This window comes from Chiloscyllium plagiosum, unplaced genomic scaffold (genome assembly GCF_037043375.1).
Source record: "Chiloscyllium plagiosum isolate Xiang-an unplaced genomic scaffold, Cpla_swu_hap1 HiC_scaffold_17, whole genome shotgun sequence".
NCBI classification, from domain to species: Eukaryota; Metazoa; Chordata; class Chondrichthyes; order Orectolobiformes; family Hemiscylliidae; genus Chiloscyllium; species Chiloscyllium plagiosum.
In genome coordinates this window covers 26,807,791-26,825,261 of record NW_028270155.1, presented here as the reverse complement: position 1 = coordinate 26,825,261, position 17,471 = coordinate 26,807,791, and the positions used below count along the sequence as shown (strand labels likewise).

The 17,471-nt window shown below is 39.6% G+C and overlaps 1 long non-coding RNA gene across 3 annotated transcripts in view; it reads right to left on the bottom strand.

Annotated features, from left to right (window-relative positions):
• Positions 1-17,471, bottom strand: part of LOC122558284 (uncharacterized) — a 37,434-nt gene that overhangs the window by 8,475 nt on the left and 11,488 nt on the right. For 2 of the 3 annotated variants that reach the window (XR_015759858.1, XR_015759861.1), the window contains 4 exons: positions 14,615-14,690; positions 14,365-14,475; positions 6,017-6,188; positions 4,655-5,027 (listed from right to left, as the gene is read on the bottom strand). This is a non-coding gene — a long non-coding RNA (uncharacterized LOC122558284). Of the gene's footprint in view, positions 1-4,654; positions 5,028-6,016; positions 6,189-14,364; positions 14,476-14,614; positions 14,691-17,471 lie in introns of those variants that run through there. The other variant, XR_015759859.1, reaches the window with a different exon arrangement.

Genomic DNA, 17,471 nt, shown 5'->3' with positions numbered 1-17,471 from the left:
GGACAGTTTATGGATGGAAAAGGGTTTTTATTACATGGCATCCTGGACAATGGGGTCAACAATGTAATGTGTCTTGTGATCTAATTGTTTTTTCAAGATGCTCAAATAGCTTTGGAAAAAAAAGTCAAGCTTTTTACAAATGTAAGGGATGGGTTTTATGGCCCTTAATTGCTGGACAAGTTAGCTTTGAGAAGACTATGAGGGCCTTTGTGCCAATGGTTACCTAGCAAACATTTTTGAACTTAATTTCTCTTTACACACACCTTTTTGTGGACACAAATAAGAAAACCCCAAAAGCTGCATGTCATACAAACATATGAACATACAAAACAGGAACAGAAATAGACCATCCAGCCCATTTGCCATTCAATAAGGTCATGATTGAAAAACGCTGAAGAACTGGAAATCAGAAACAAAAACAGAAATTGCTGGAAAAACTCAGCAGGTCTGGCAGCATCAATTGAGAGAAATCAGAGTTAACATTTTGGTTGATCAGTTTGTGTTTCAAATACCACATTCCCATCTACCCCGATAAGATTTGATTCCCTTGCTTCACAAGAATTTATTTACCCTGCCTTAAAAATATTTAATGATCTCACCTCAACTGCCTTCTGAGGCAGTAAGTTCCAAAGTCACACAACCCTCTGAGAGGCAAAACATAAATGGGTGATCCCTAGTTTTAAAACTGTGTCTTTTACTACTGGACTCACCCAAAGAGAAGACATCCTTTCCATGTCTACCTTGTCAAGACTATTCTAGATGCTTCAATCAAATCATCTCTTATCTTCTAAACTCCAACGGAACAAGCCCATTCTGTTTACTTAGCCGCCAAAGACAATCCATCATTCGATGTCCCAATCTAATAAACCTCCTCTCAGAACCATTCCAACTCATTTACACCTTTTCTTAAAAAAAAAGACCAAAACCTGGACACAGTATTCGAGATGTAGAGCTAAATCTCGCCAGAAATCAGTTAAGGTCAACTTTAGGGAGTTTCATGAAGGATTTATCTTTGTGAGACCTAGGGAGTTTTCTCAGGCAATCTTCTCAACTTGCTTCATTACCGATGTACCACACCCAGAGGGTTGACTATGCTAATGCATGGAACAAGTCCCCTTTTGCCACACTGAGAAAGGATCTCGGAATACCTTAAGTTTCTGTTCAAATATTTGTGAGCAGTAGTAAACATAACAAGAGCAATTCCTTCATTGTTGAACATTTTAAAATTCATTTGTGGGATGTGAGTTTTGTTGGCTGGCCAGCATCTATAAGTGCCCTTAGAAGGTGGTGGTGAGCTGCCTTCTTAAAATGTTGCCGTCCACCTGCTGTGGGTTGACCCACAATGCTCTTACAGAGGGAATTCCAGAATTTTGATCCAGTGACAGTGAGGGGATGACAATATATTTCCAGGAGGGTGAGTGGCTTGGATGGGAACTGGCAAATGATGATGTTCCTTTATATCTGCTGCCCTTGTCTTTCTAGATGGAAGGGGACGTGGGTTTGGAAGGTGCTGCCTCAAAATGTTTGGTGAATTTGTGCAAAGCATTTTGTAGATAGTACATATTGCTGCTACTGAGCATCAGTGGTGGAGTGGTAGTACCCAAATCCCTTTCCATTTTAAGTTATTTACCTTTAATACTTGTTTAAGATTAATGCAGAGCAAACATTTATGCAATAAGAATTAATAATTATAGTAAAAGGGTGGCATGGTGAGGGTAGCAATGCTGCCTCACAGCACCAGGGATCCAGGTTCAATTCAATTGGATGACTGCGGAGTCTGCAGATTCTCCCCGTGTCTGCATGGAGTTCCTCCAAGCACACTGGATACTTCCCATGGTCCAGAGATGTACAGGTTAGTTGGCTTGGCCATGCTAAATTCAAGGGGTCAGTGTAAACTCAATGGGCCAAATAGTCTTCCACACTGTAGGGATTCAGTGATTCTATAAAGTATTATTTCTATGAGACTGTTGAAAACTGAAGATTGGATTTTTCTGAGTATTGTGTTCTCATTGCCAAGTACAATGTTGATCAAGAGCCCACTCACCAAAAAGCCAGTTGCTCTATATCCTTCGACTAGGTATTATTTGACACTGAGTGAAACTTCACCCCCCCCCCCCACCTAGAATCGTAGAATAGAATCATAGAATTTGGCCAAAAGCCCAGTGGGTGATCCATCCACACCACCCCTCAATGCTTCTCGCCACCCACCTCCCCGCCCCACCCCACCTCTGTTATCCCGCATTTCCCATGACCAATCCACCTAACCTGCACATCTTTGAACTGTGGGAAGAAACCAGAATACCCGTAGGAAACCCATGAGGGAGAGGTGAGGCTAGCCCATTTGGAGGCAAGAGTAGGGTGTCAGTGAGGGCCAAATGTCAGGTACCAACTGAAAGTAGAGTAGAGTAAGCTTTTTAATTGTTGTTTCTACCATATACAACTGATACAATAAAAAGACACAGCGTTCCTCCAGGACAAACAAAGACTACACACTCGCACACAGCATAAAGTGCATAAGACGTGTAAAACATATAATTTACATTGTAATCGGAAAATGATAAATAATACATGTTTTCTCGCAGCATTTCGAAGTCATGCAAAGAATTCCAGAAAGGAAAGAGTCCGATCATACTGTGTTAAGGAGCCTGAGATGGCTTGAGGGAAGAAACTGTTGCACAGTCTGGCCGTGAGAGACTGAATGTACCGGTATCTTCTGCCAGATGGCAGGAGGGAGAAGAGTTTGAGTGAAGGGTGTGTCGGGTCTTCCACAATGCTCTTAGCCTTTCAGATGCAGCGTGTGTGGTGTAAATGTCTGTAATGGAGGGAAGAGAGACCCCGATGATCCTCTCAGCTGTCCTCACTATCTGTTGTAGGGTCTTACGATCTGAGACGATGCAATTCCCGAACCAGGCAGTGATGCAGTAGCTCAGGGTACTCTCAATTAACCCTCTGTAAAATGTGGTGAGAAATGGGTGGGGGGTGGGGGGGGGGGGGGAGAGGGAGGTGGGCTTTCCTCAGCCTACACAGAATGCAGAGATGCTGCTGGGTGTTCTTAGCTATGGAGCTCGTGTTGAGGGTCCAGGTGAGATTCTCCGCCGGGTGTACATCAAGAAACACCAAGTGAAAGACGTCTATTGAGGTGGGGGTTGGGCGATGATTAAAAGGAGATGTGACTTAGGTGGTGGGGTGGCAGAGACCTACTTAAACCTTTTCACCCTCATCCAACACCAACCTGCCTTGTAAATGCTATCAGGCTACATGACTGGTGTACACCTCCCCGTGCCACAACTAACACAATGCAATGGGCAGGGTTGCATATTTAAGTGTGCTATCAATTGACATATCAAGGTCAAGAAGGAATATCACATGCTGCATTTTCTGAGCCTCTTGCCTTCAAAACCAACAATTGGTAAATGTGGTATCTAGCATAAGACATTCAGAGAACTATGCATAGATTACAAATCACTGACATGAGCACAGCTTGAGAATTTTTTTCTGAATGTGCCATATTAAGAAAGTGAATAGTGTGACTTGTGACACTAATTGGAAAATAGCAACATTTAGCAGCTCAGAGTTTGCTTTTTTTAAACTTTAAGGAACAAACAATTTTAATGTTCTGAACAAAGAAAATGTTGCATATGGCTCTGAATGACTTTATGAATGCCAAACAACATCAGACATATAACTTAGCTTTACATTGAAGATAACAGGACAAAAATATTCTCAAACGGTAATTTTAATCTGGTGGGAAACTAATTTTGAAAATAAAATTTAAATGATCGCTTATCAGTATTGCAGTATTCACCATGGGATCACAAAGTACAGTAAAAGCAAAGCCAGAGCTTCTCATTTCTGGTCCAGTGCCCCTTCTTTAAAATGGCTGAAGAAGGATCGCTGGACCCAAAATTTTAAGTCGGCTTTCTCTCCACAGGTGCTGCCAAACCTGCTGAGTTTCTCCAGCAATTTCTGTTTATGTCTCAGATTTCCAGCATCCAAAGTTCTTTGTGTTTTTGTAACCAGGAGTTTCTTGCATATTTTGAAATTTTATGGTGAAGCAGATATATGACGCTAAAGGAATGACCTCCCTCATAGGAGTGTGACATCACTGTTTAAACCTGACACAGGTTTCCAGTAAAGCAATCAAACTTGGAAACCAGCTAATGCGGTTTTATATGGTAACAGGGACAGAGAGTTAAAAATTATTTAAGAATCCCACTTTCCAAACAATCTTTTCCCAAATGATCCCAAGTCTTTTTCCATGTCAAGGAGCAAACTCAATACACTGATTGAACTACTTTGATGCAGGAATTTATAACTTTTATCAAAATTAACATTATATTTAAGAGGCACAAACTGATTTTTAAAATTGGTACATTTGATTTCTTTCAGTTTCATTACACCAAAATGTATTTACAAATGAAATAGGATATTTGCATTCTAGCTTGATGGACTTAATTTAAACTGTAGTCACAGATGAAAGGCCAAGCTTGCAACAAATTCATAGCATTTTAAGAAGTTCACTAAGAGAATGGAGAGCCTCTGTTTTGTTCCACCTGGTGACATATTGCATTACAATTTTATCAGATCTGTTTTTTGTTTTATTGAGCATAAGGATTATTCTTTCTCAAAAATATTAACTGAACAGTTATGGAGTGATGCTACCAACTAAAATTGCATAATGAGTTCTCAGTTTAATTACAAACAGACTCATAACTTGAAGGACAAATAAATGGTGAACGAAGAGAATCAAAAATAAGCGTGTGACATTTTAATTCACATTTAATGAAGAACATTTGAAAGGATGTGTCAAATCTATATATTAAACAAAATGGCATCCAAGTACTAAATGCAGGAATCAATCATAAGGCTTTTCGGATACTGCTGGCATTGAACATTTATGTTTTACATGAATGGGACCTCTGCAGGATTTATAATCCCAGACATTCCAGGAATAGCACAATCTGCAATGAATACAGCAAAGGATGCCTTTTCAAACTCCAATCTTCCTGTTGAGAACGCCGAAATTCCTGGAACAGTTGATTAGATTACATTAGATTCCCTACAGTATGGGAACAGGCCCTTTGGCTCAACAAGTCCACACCGACCCTCCGCAAAGTAACCCACCCAGACTCATTCCCCTACCCTATGTTTACCCCTGACTAATGCATCTAACACTATCGGCAATTTAGTATGGCCAATTCACCTGACCTGCACATCTTTGGACTGTGGGAGGAAACCAGAGCACCCGGAGGAAACCCACGCAGACAGGGGGAGAATGTGCAAACTCCACACAGACAGGCACCTGAGGCTGGAATTGTACCCGGGTCCCTGGCGCTGTGAGGCAGCAGTGCTGAGCCACCGTGCCGCCCGTTGCCACCGTGTTGTCCATGTTATTTGCTTATGTGCATTAAACATAATTACACATTAAGGAACTCAGAAGAACAATGGCTGACTGCATTTGCGGCAACAAATTAGTGCAAAAAAAATAATATTGGTATGATCCATTTGACAGAATGTTTCACTATACGAAACTTGGTCACTGACAGAAGTTTGTGTTCTTGACCCATACAGCAACTATGCTCAGTTTCAGGAATTTAAAGTTAAAGATTTTAAACCATTTTTTAAATTAAATGGCATTATTAATAAATTAGGTCTTTCACATCTTGTGCACTCTATATTAAAGTTAACATAATGCAAGTGTTTTCACGGGTTTTATGTCATAACTTAAGTATCAAGAAAAGATAGAGATTTTATTTTCCTGTAATCAATTATTTTGAAAATTTAAGTACATCCACAGTTCAAATAAATTGATTTAATGATTTAGTGCTTACCTTGAAAGCCCTATTTCAAAATTAACACAGTGAAAACTTATTTTTGATCATGGAACATCCAAGCCTATATACACATAAAATCTATTCACATGATTGCAGGCTGCAGAGATGAAACTCCACAGATTTTATAGCTGAGAATCACAAGAGTCATAAATCACATAGATACCAGGTGATCAAGGACTCACCTAAGTCATTATTTTGCAGTCGAAGTGGCAACAGCGAGAATACTGGCAGAAATCTATAACACTCTTGATTGTCGACTCACTTAAATAGAGCAGAACTAATCAAAACTTCTATGGTTTTGGTGAGAATATCAGTGGAACAGTGCAAATTTTCCAGGAAATCAAGGAGCAGGGCCTGACAAATAGAACCAAATGACATTACTATACTTCTTAGAAAATCTGGATAGAGGTGGGAGAAGGGCAAACATATTGCACATAGAGTATACATTCTATCCAAAGATGAGAGGAAATGTGATTTATTTATCATATACTCTGGTTTGACTCTTGCCTTTGCACCTATGAAGTGTTCGAGTTAATTTAAACTTATAGATCTTTACAGCACTGGAGGAGACCTCTCGGCCCATTGTGTTTGAGCTGGTCATCAATGATCTGACTACACTAATCCCAATTTCTTGCTTTTGGCTCATAGCTCCGACAATACTAGTAAATATCTAAATGTGTTTAAATATTATAAGCTGCATAAAATAATCCAGGTTATTTTCTTGGGGCTATTTAAGATGTATCTTAGTGGCTGCTCCACACAGAAAATATATCTGACTTTCAGTAAAACAATTTATATAATGAATACTTCATCGTAAATGTAATTTTTTCCAAACATGCTCAATACAAGCTGGGTTTAATTTTACATATTGCAATCAGTTTTCCACCATCCACCAATTACATCAATGGTTTGTTCACATAAATACAATAGCAAAACAAAAATTCTTCTGGAATAACAAGACAATGATATAAAATTATTGAAATTGATGCTGTTGACACAATTGACTATAGCACCTCTCTGCTGAAATTTAACTTGGGTGGACGGAATTCAACACGATCTACTCTTATCTATCAGGGGGCGGCCAGAGGGTCACTTCAATGGCTTCTCATCCTGGACTTGCCTCTTGTATTGCCCAAAGATTTATCTCTTTGCCCCTTTCTAGTGCTCAACTACATGCTGTCCCTCGGTGACACCATCTGAAAACACTGAATTTTATGGAGTGTTTTTCAATCTCCCAGCAACATAGCCCCACCTCTGCTTCTTCCTGCCCCAAGTAAAAGTTCAATAGTGTGTCATGCTTCAAGTGAACAAGGCAAATGGAGTGTGATTTTTTTCGATCAACAATTCACACACGATGATAAAGTGATGAGGTCTTGTGCACGCCTCCAAAAATGTCCCTTTTTACAAAGATAATTTATCCCAAACAGATATATCTTGTTATATAGTGTACAAGTATGTGTCAATGAGATAATTATGCAAATAGGTAAAACAGCAATTTAAAGTCAAGCATTCTAATCTTTAATACAATGCTTTGGATGCTTGATAACTCACCCTGATCTGGTAATCATGTTCTCATCTGGAGAGGTACGCATTGTTCTCTGTTGCACATTTTTTGACAACCTGGTTATCTTGCTGCTGGTTGCTGTCACTCAACATCACGACACAATCACCATCATTGAATTGCTTTTTCTAACTCTTTTCATGCACAATTGTTATATAAAGTGTACATTGGTCTGAACTGGATTATTTTCTTTTGCAATGATTTCATATGATTCCGACTGGTTTCAAAACCTTTGATGGCATCCAAGTATTAGAATTTGGATTTCTAACTTACACTCTGCCCTATACTCAGTTTTGGTAATTCTCTGCCCATTTAGTCATTGTGTGCTTCTTTGCATCTCCTCAGCTTCTGTTGAAGAATGTCCTCTGCCTTGGAATGGATAGACAATTGGTTGCTGAGCAAGGTTGTTCATACTTAGTTTGTTCATTGTAGTTGCATGAAAATGGAACCATGCGATGTGAAAATCTTACTTTGCTTAGCAGTAAATGATAAGGAGTAAAAGGTCAGGTCTATTTTGCAGGTCCCAGTGGTCGATAGCTGATATATGCTGCAGGTTAAGTAATGACATGATTTTCACATTCTCACTCTTCTTTTGAACTCTCCTTTGCTTTCGCCCATTGTAGCTTTGAACGTTTCTACAGTCTTATATTCCTCTAACCAAAACCTCTGCTCATCTGAGATCTCAGAGCTCCTCCAATTATTGCCCCTTGAGCATTCTCAACACTCCAATAGTGGCAATGTCTTCAGTTGTCTGGGCCATATATTCTGGAATCCCCTCACTGAGACTTTCTGTCGATAAATCATTTTCCTCCTTTAGGACTCTACATGTATTTTTTGACAAAGCTTTTAGTCATCTGATCACCTTATTTGTTTAGGAGCCAAATTTCTGTTTGATAATACATTAAATAAAAAGTTTGGGATGTTTTTATATGCTCATTCAACTCACCTCCTGACTCCCCAAAGCCTGTCCACCATCTACAATCCACAAGTCAGAAGTGTGATGGAATATTCCCCTTGCCTGGATGGATGCAGCTCCAACAACACTCAAGAAGCTTGACACTGTCCAGGACAAAGCAATCCACTTGATTGACACCACATCCACAAACATCCACTCCCTCCACCACCGATGCCCAATAGCAGCAATGTGTGCCATCTGCCATACTTACTGCAGAACTTCCACAAAAGATCCATAGACAGCATCTTTCAAACCCCTGATCATTTCCATCCAGAAGGACAAAGACAGCAGATACATGGGAAAACCACTACATGCAAGTTCCCCTCCAAGCCACTCACCAGCCTGACTTTTAAAACTATCCTCATTCCTTCACTGTTGCTGGGTCAAAATTCTGGAGTTTCCACCCTTTGTGTGTCTACCTACAGCACATGGACTGCAGCGGTTCAAGGCGGCAGCTCATCACCACCTTCTCAAGGGTAGCAAGGAACAGGCAATTAATGCTGGCACAGCCAGCAACAACCGTATCCCATGAGTGCATGAAGAAAGGTGCTGTAACATATAAATAAAAGAAGTGATTGCTTATGTTTAAGGCAAGTTGCATGATTACACAGATCAGACTGACAATTCATATTTGTATCTTTCCTTGTATTTTTGCTTCAATTATATTCAACACAAGAGTCCATGACCAGATTAAGTGATCTGCAAAACTCAAAGACTGACAGAATAAATTCCGTGTTCCCTGGTTATATTACTCATTTCAGTTACCAGTTGTAAACCTGACACAGGAATTTCACTTGACAAACATTTTCATTGTTCTAAATTCTGTTTCAAGTCATTGAATTTGTTTAATAATACAAAGTATTTGTATTCAGTGAAGTACAGGATATTTTGGATGCTCAGATTTCACACTCCAACACTCAAAGAGTGAGTAGAGGTTGTATCCCAATAATCAAGGCAGCTCCATGATCATTTAATCCTCCAAGGTGCATGAAGTGGCTGTGAGTGGGATTCCACCCAGAAATCCCACTTAACAGAGCAGCTAGCAAAACTGAATGGCCAACAGCTATGTAGTGCCAGCAGTAGCAATGGATAGGACTGGGACTACATCCCCCAGTTATAAGTCACAAACACCATGGTCAGGAAAGCACGGTGGGGTGTCAGGGTGGGACAGGAGCTTGGGAGGCTGCTGGAGGGGTTTGGTGGGGGGGGGGGGGGGGGTGCAGCACATGGAATTAGTGGTGTGGTGGTTGATAAAGCGATGGAGATCTTGATGGTGAGGCTGTGTGAGGAGCAAAGGAACACTAACTGCAACTTGCCTTAAACATAAACAGTGGGCAGACTGGTGTGCAGCCAAAATGAAATGGGGGCTCTTGAGTGAGGAACCCCCTCCTCTTCATGCCCCCGATTGTCTCCCACCAGTCTCAGTATTTTTGATATACATCTCATGTAAGGGATTCAATAGGAACCCTGCAGATATCTCACATATACCTTTAATCACAGACATGTGGTGACAAGGTGTGAGGAAAACCTGCAGTTTCTAATTGCCTAATATAATAAAATGTTTAATTTGTCTGCTAATAACACTTACTTTATAATAGCCAACATACGTTGCTATTAACATGACTTATAACTTCAACTGAGTCAAGTGTTGGTTCTATTCAAGTGAAGAACAATGAAATAATTTCTCCTTTTTCTCAAAACATTTTCTTGCTTTATACTATCAGTTGCCATCATCTGCCATCATTTTATTTTCTTCACCTGGAATGCAGTAAGGTTTTCACCTATAAAGATACAAAGTTGTTTTTAAAAAAATCATTCTCAAGTTGTGAGTGGCTGTGCCAACATTTATCAGCAATCCCTGATTGCCTTCGAAACGGGCTGATGAGCTGTCTTCTTTAACTGCTGTAGTTAATTTAATGTAGACAGACCCTGAGCGCCCTTCGGGGGTTGGGGGGGGGGGGGGGGGGGCATTCCAGGATTTTGTCCCAGTAACAGTAAAGGAATGGTCATATAATTCCAAGTCAGGATAGTGAGTTGCTTGGAGGGGAACATGCAGGTGGTGGTGTTCCCATGTATCTCTGCTATTATCCTTCTTGGTGGCAGTGTTGTGGGTTTGGAACGTGCTGTCAAATGAGCCTTGGTGACTTTCTACAGAGCACTTGGTAGATGGCACACATTTCTGCCACTGTATGTTGTGGTGAAAGGGGTTAGCGCTTGTTGATGTGGGGCCAATCAAGGGGGGGTACTTTGTCCTGGATGGTGTCAAGCTTCTTGTGTGTTGTTGGAGCTGCACCCATCCACTCCTGACAAGTGTCTAGTGGATGGTGGACAAGCTTTGAGCAGCCAGGAAATAAGGTATTAACTGCAGGATTCCGAGCTTCTGCCCTGCCCTTGTGGCCACAGCATTTCGATGGCTATTCCAGTTCAACTTCTGATCACTTATCTGTCCAAACCTGGACACTGTACAGGTATTGCTCTGTTTGGATAGTATTTCAGTATCTGAAGATACGATTGCAAATGGTTTGAACATTAATGCAGTCATTCCCACTTAGCGAACATTGCCCACCTTATGATTGGAGAGAAGATCATTGATGAAGCAGCTGAGGATGATTGAACCTAGGACAGTAACCTGAGGAACACCTGCAGAGATATCCTGAAACTGAGATGACTGACTTCCAACAACCACAGCTATTTTAATTTATACCAAGTATGACTCCAACTAGCACTTGGCATTCTTCCGATTTCCATTGACTCTCATTTTGCTCAAGCTCTCTGTTGCCATACATAGGCAAATGCAGCCTTAATACCAAGGATAGTCATACCTAGCTTACCTCTGGAGAGAGATGTTTGTCTATTTTGGACCACCATTGTGATGAGTCAGGAGCTAAGTGGCCCTGGCAAAAGCCAACTGAGTGATGATGGTCAAGTTATGGAGCAGTAAATCATGCTTGACTGCACTGTTAATAATCTCTTCATCACTTTATTAATCTCCAAGAATAAACTGATCAGAAGATAATTAGCTAGGATGAATTTGCTCTGTTTTTTGTGTATAGGATACACCAGGATAAACTTACACATTGCTAGTTAGATGCCAGTGTTGTAACTGTCCTGGACCAGCTTGGTCAGAGGCATGGTAAACTGTGGAGCACAAAACTTTATTTCTATTGCCAAAATGTTGTCAGGGTTCAGAACATTTGCAGTATCCAAAGCCATCAGCTATTTCTTGATGTGCAATGAATTGAATTGTGTGAAGACTGCCAATCTGTAATGCTGGGGATCTCCAGAGGTGCCTGGAGTGAACTATCCACCGATCACCATGAAAATTGTTGCAAATGCTTCCATGTTTAGGAGTTGTTTTTGCCACAAAGCCTAGTCAGATTTCTTGCCATATTTTACCAAACCTTCTTAATTACCTACCTAACCCAATGGCACCCTCTCAATCTGATTCTCTCCCTCCATTTTACCTCATGCAATTCCTGGAACAACTCCCCACCTAGCAAATATCTTCCAAAGGACCAGCAGCCTTTGCAACCATGCCATCTTTTACAGACTACTGTGCACTCAGACAACCACTGGCATTTACCTTCATTGGCAATTTAATGGCACAACAGTTACAAAGCTATGCTGCTCACAGCACATAAATGGCATGGTTGACAATCCTGGCATTTTCAAATTCATTCTCAACTCTAGTTCACCATCAGTTTTCATGGCCTTAGCCACACTCTATCTCAAACCCTCTGTAAATCACAGCTAGACTGTCCCCAGTGTCTACTGTAGACTTGTAGGGGATCTTCACATGCAGGCAAGCCATCGGACAATTTCCAACATGAGGCTTTAATTATAATTAGCAAAAGTGAACTCAAAATTAATAGAGGCTGCCATTCTCCCCCAAAGCGCAAATCAAATCATAATGAATGAATATTCGGCTGCTTGTTGTACCCGGTTCTCACCTGTTGAAACTGAATGTTAATCAGGTCCTGTCTGCCTTGCAATAGTTGACACTGCTGGGTTCTGTCATACATGAGGACAGCTTTCTCCTCCTCAATATCCTTATCCTCGGCAGACCACTTCCAATTCCCCAGTTCCTCAGCATCTATCACATCACCTCACTGGTTGCTCCAATTATGCAAAGCACAGCACACCAGGATGATGCATCACACTCTGCTCAGACTACACTAGATGAATCATATTCACCACAGACCTCAGAACAATTTTGATGAACAGCCCCTAGACATGGCTGAAGAGATCCTTGACTCCAATCTTTGCAAATGCCAATGGACAACTTGCAATTTTCCTGTTGCTAATGACCCTGCATGATGGACTGCTGCCCACTTCCCAGATTGCATTCGTACAAATTCCCTGACTATTAGCATCCTAAATGGATGGATAATCTTGGCCAAGACCCTGAACTGTGTGCAAACTCTGCCCATGACTGATAGCACCAGGACCCCCTCACCAACCTTTTGAACATGGCCAAATGGTCAAATAAATGTGCAATGTGTTTGCCATGCAGACAGTTGGCACTTGCTGGCAGATTGATGTCTCGGTGTGTGTTGTACAGCAAGGTGTTTGACCCAACCCTGACACATTCCTACAAAAAGCAGACCAAGACAAGGAAAGTGAAGGCAACACCCTGAGGTACAGCCTGACCCAATGTGAATTCAATCCTCATCCAATTTGTGAATGGGTGCCTGGGTGTGCAAAGTGTCCTCGCAGCAGCATTTCAATGCTCACTGCTTGTGCACCTGGCAATACAAGTCTGTGCTTCCTCAGCATCCTGCAAGTGGATTGAAGAGGTACCATAACGGTCATGAAAGATCGGAAAATGTGAGATGCCAATGTCCTTGAATAAGGGTTGCATGTGGCTGGTGCCCATGGATCCTGCCCTGAGATGCTGCTTGGTGCTGAGGAACATAGAGGCTCATCACAGCCAGTGATGAGCTGAAGGTACCGGCTACCCACTCTGACATGTCACAAATTCTCAATGCCTAGCTTGTTCAGCTCATTTGGTAATATAGGAAGTTAGATATTAATTAAGTTGCACTGTTAATAAGGTGTTTGACAAGCTTTAACACCCTTTCACTGGTAATTTTCTGCTCAGCAGATACATTAGAAGATGCACGGAGTTGATCCTGATGCCAAGACAGACCTTGTAGAACTTCCTGCACAGTTCTGCCACAAATCCCATTATTCCCCACATCTCTTCCATCCAGTGTTTCTCACTTTGTGTCTCTCTTATGGCAATTACATATGCTTACAATAAACTCCATTTTGGAAAAAGCCACCCACTAAAAAAGATCTATTTGAAATGTATGAAAAGAATTTAAGATTCAATAGTGAGAGTTTATACACCTCTAAACATGCACTACTTAAAGTTACCTCACATTCCAAATATGGAAACTGAACTTATATGGGGGACTAGTGATTTCAAATGTAGGAGTAGAGTAGCATATATTTGGCTGGTATCTCCACCTCCTTGCTCTCTCAAGTTTGTGATTATTACTCTTGTGACAGACAGAGAAAGCAAACTGCTGGGAATTGAGTGCAAACTCAAAGTTGCACTAATAAACCAATTTGAACACCAAGCAAACTGACCTGTAGAAAATACCAGGTAATTTCACAGGTGCAACATGTCAATGCAAACAAACAACAGGATGGATGTGCAAGCAAGAGATCTTCCTCCATGTGAATGAAACAGCACTACCACTCTTAAAGGAGCCAATAACCTTATTGAGGTGGCTTATTATAGCCCCAGGAGGTGCAGCCATTCCTCTGTCAGCTGTTAGCAGCAACAACACCAACAATAAAACAACTATAAAAGCAATTAAGCTGGAGTATGAAGATCACCAAATAGATCATCCTAAGAGCAGATCTGACAGAGCCATGGAGAATGTAACGTTACGTGGAAGGCAAAAATGTGAGAAAATTCCAAAAAAAACAAGTATATAATTAAAGGAGTGAAAGAAAGTTAACATCTATTAAAAGATTAATTATTTCTAACATGAAATATTTACCTGTTTGACTTTAATATACTGGTGCCTTCAGTACTTGTATCATTAGAAGCATTTCCTTGGAAAAGAGCTGGTACATAATATGCACAGTAGTTGTAACATTTAATGAAATAACTGAAAAATATGGAGAACAGAATTATGTTTAGAATATATTCTATATATTTGATAACTTGCATTAAAACTTTTCAAACTGAAGAATGCTTCAACTGAAGATTTATAAATGTGTTAGTTTAAAAATAATTTTCATATTTACCATCGTCTTGATACACAGCACCCAATCACTACCTCATGAAGAAAGGTGTTCATAAATCTGAATATCATTGTGCTTTCTACCAAAAAAAAATCAATAATGATGTCAGAAGAGGATTCAAATCATCAATATGTACTTCAATCAACTTTCCTAAACATTAGCAAATTATAATGACATTTTATGATCTTGCCTTTCAGACACCGAACCGATTACATTGCAGGCAGTTTAATTTTTAATCGGATAAAGTGTTCAAACTTCAGAAATGTTATTAAACATAAATTTTAAGAGACATTATTTAAATATAAAATGAAGAATACATTTGTATTAACAAATATATACCATAATTAATTATACCATAATTAAAAAACTAACAGTCAAGAAATGTTTGGAATTCTGATTTTTGATTAATAGCTTCTAATATGATCAATAATTTTTATAACTATGTATTGAACAAATTTAGATAATAATATCACTGTCTTATTCAAGTATAATCTTTTTTGGTCTCTAGCAAATAAAAACAATAATGTGTTTGGGTCTGCTAATTAATTACATATGCAAAGTTCAATATCAACTTTAGTCATTTTGTAAGTTGGCTGCATGAAAACGATGCCACTTTGATTTTGTTTTTTTCTTCTGAGACAGTTTTTTCTAAGTTGTCCAGGCATTTTTTAATTAACTCACCAAGCATTTACTCTAAGCATGATTCACCCTTTTTTTGTCACAGAAAGGCAAAGTGCGTGCCACAATGACCCTGAACAATCATGTAATCAATTTTAAAAATATTCACAAGTGCCTTTTAGGCACTGTGGATGGATAATAATATGCAATTCCACTAATGCTCAAAGGATAGATCCGTGAGAATAAAATGAAATTAGGGAAAATGTGGTGTTATTGGAGCGCTGTTCACATCTAGACCAGGGATTGGGATAAGGACAAAGTTAATTGCATTTCCAGATGACAAACCACTCACCTCGGAACTGAATGGCTCTTTATGAAAGCTATCAGTAATAAACTGTAAATCTCAGCTATGATTGCAAATAAAGGTCATGCCCCTTGTGCTGCTGATGTCCCCTGTCTTATTATATTCCCCGGATCCTTTTCAGTCCTTAAGGTACCTAAGCTCAAAAAAGCAATCAATACCGAAAATACTTTTTTCCTTTTTTTTCCACTGTGACACCCATCCCTGTACTTTGATAATCATAAATATCTCATTTACAAAACAAGAGGAATTTTTGATGCTTGGGAGAAAATCCCTGTCAAGATGTTTAACCCTCAAATGCCAAATAGCTAAAAGTATCTGTTAAAAGCAGTTCCACTGTTAAATAAAAATGCACACAACAACATTAAGCCTTATGCCTCTCATAGTTGATTTAAAAGATGCATTCAGATCTCCAATCACAACTGCATTGGAATAAAGGTATTCTTATATTGTATTCAACATGCATTTTTGCCCAGCAAGTTGCAGAATAAGTTACAGGTAGTTTCATAGAAATGTAATTTTATTACACTGTAAATCTGATGGACTTTTGGAGTCTTACAGCTCGTGATTGATGTGTTGTCTTCTTCTGGAACCACAACAACAAGCAACTTAGTAATGGGCCTTCCCACAACTGCCTCATACAGACGACTGCTATAAATTACGAGAGAAATGTCCAACATTGTGCCTGTGATGAATTTTGGCAGGATAGTTATAAAAACTTCATACATCAAAAGAGAGGGGATAGCAATCAAATAAGAGTGTTGGGGGTTGGGAGGAGGTGAGAGGTGGCAGAGGGGGTTGGGTGAGTAATCAACATGGTAAACCCAGGTGTGCAGATTTTTGCAAATGTCCAATTGACTGGAAAACATTAAATACCTGTGAATCGGCGCAACGCTTTGTGTTTCATTTCTTTTATGTCCCAAGCTCCTTGATAAAAATGAGGTTTTATTTTCAGAATTATCATGTAAATCGAAATAATGTGTACAATGCAATTCCTAACAATTAATGACAAATTCTGTTGCAACTCTTTTCTTGGTCCTACCCCTACAAATCAAAAGGTTACTTATTTGGATAGTGAATTATTATTTAAATTAGAAGGATTTGTGTTACTACCTATACTAATGGAAAGTAAATCTAAGGGCCTATACTATTCTTTTATCAATGCAAATCAATGGATGCAACACTATTTTCTCCTTCGTAGTTTTAAAACTGTACACCTAAATCAATGTTACTACACTAACCATGAGTTTTCAAAAAATAATCTCTTCATTAACCAAACAATTTTGGGCTTGACTTTGTGATTTCCACATTGAAATTGTTTTTTAACAGAGGTTGCTATCCTCTTCATAATAGACCCTCTGTAATAGCTAATGAAGGTAATGAAATATGACATGCAGTTTGGCCCCTGACCATGGAATGCTCCCCCCTCCCTCAGTATCTTGAACAAAGCCGAAACAGATGTAGCTACTTTGTGGTTTAGCGCTGACGTATGCTACTAGGCCAGGTCATTAAGTTCCCAGATATTAAAATCTGCACATTGCAAATGTGCAATTCTCCGACAAGAGACTGTCCCAATAGTTTCTCAATACAGAGGAAAATCAAGTTAATGACATGTCATGGTCGAATCAAGAGGCCTATAATGACGCACAATTCTGAGGGTTTGTTATTAACACAGCTGTATTGGTAGTCTCAAAATGGCTTGAACGCATGCTGCATCAACACTAAAAGATACTATTAATACATGATATAGATATTCAATTGATAACATATAGGAGTCATGATAATGAAAAATACAACAAAAGGCACTATGTTTTAAGGCACTATATTTTAATTTCATTTAGTATTGCAACACGTATATACTTTTGTGCACTGGATAAAAAA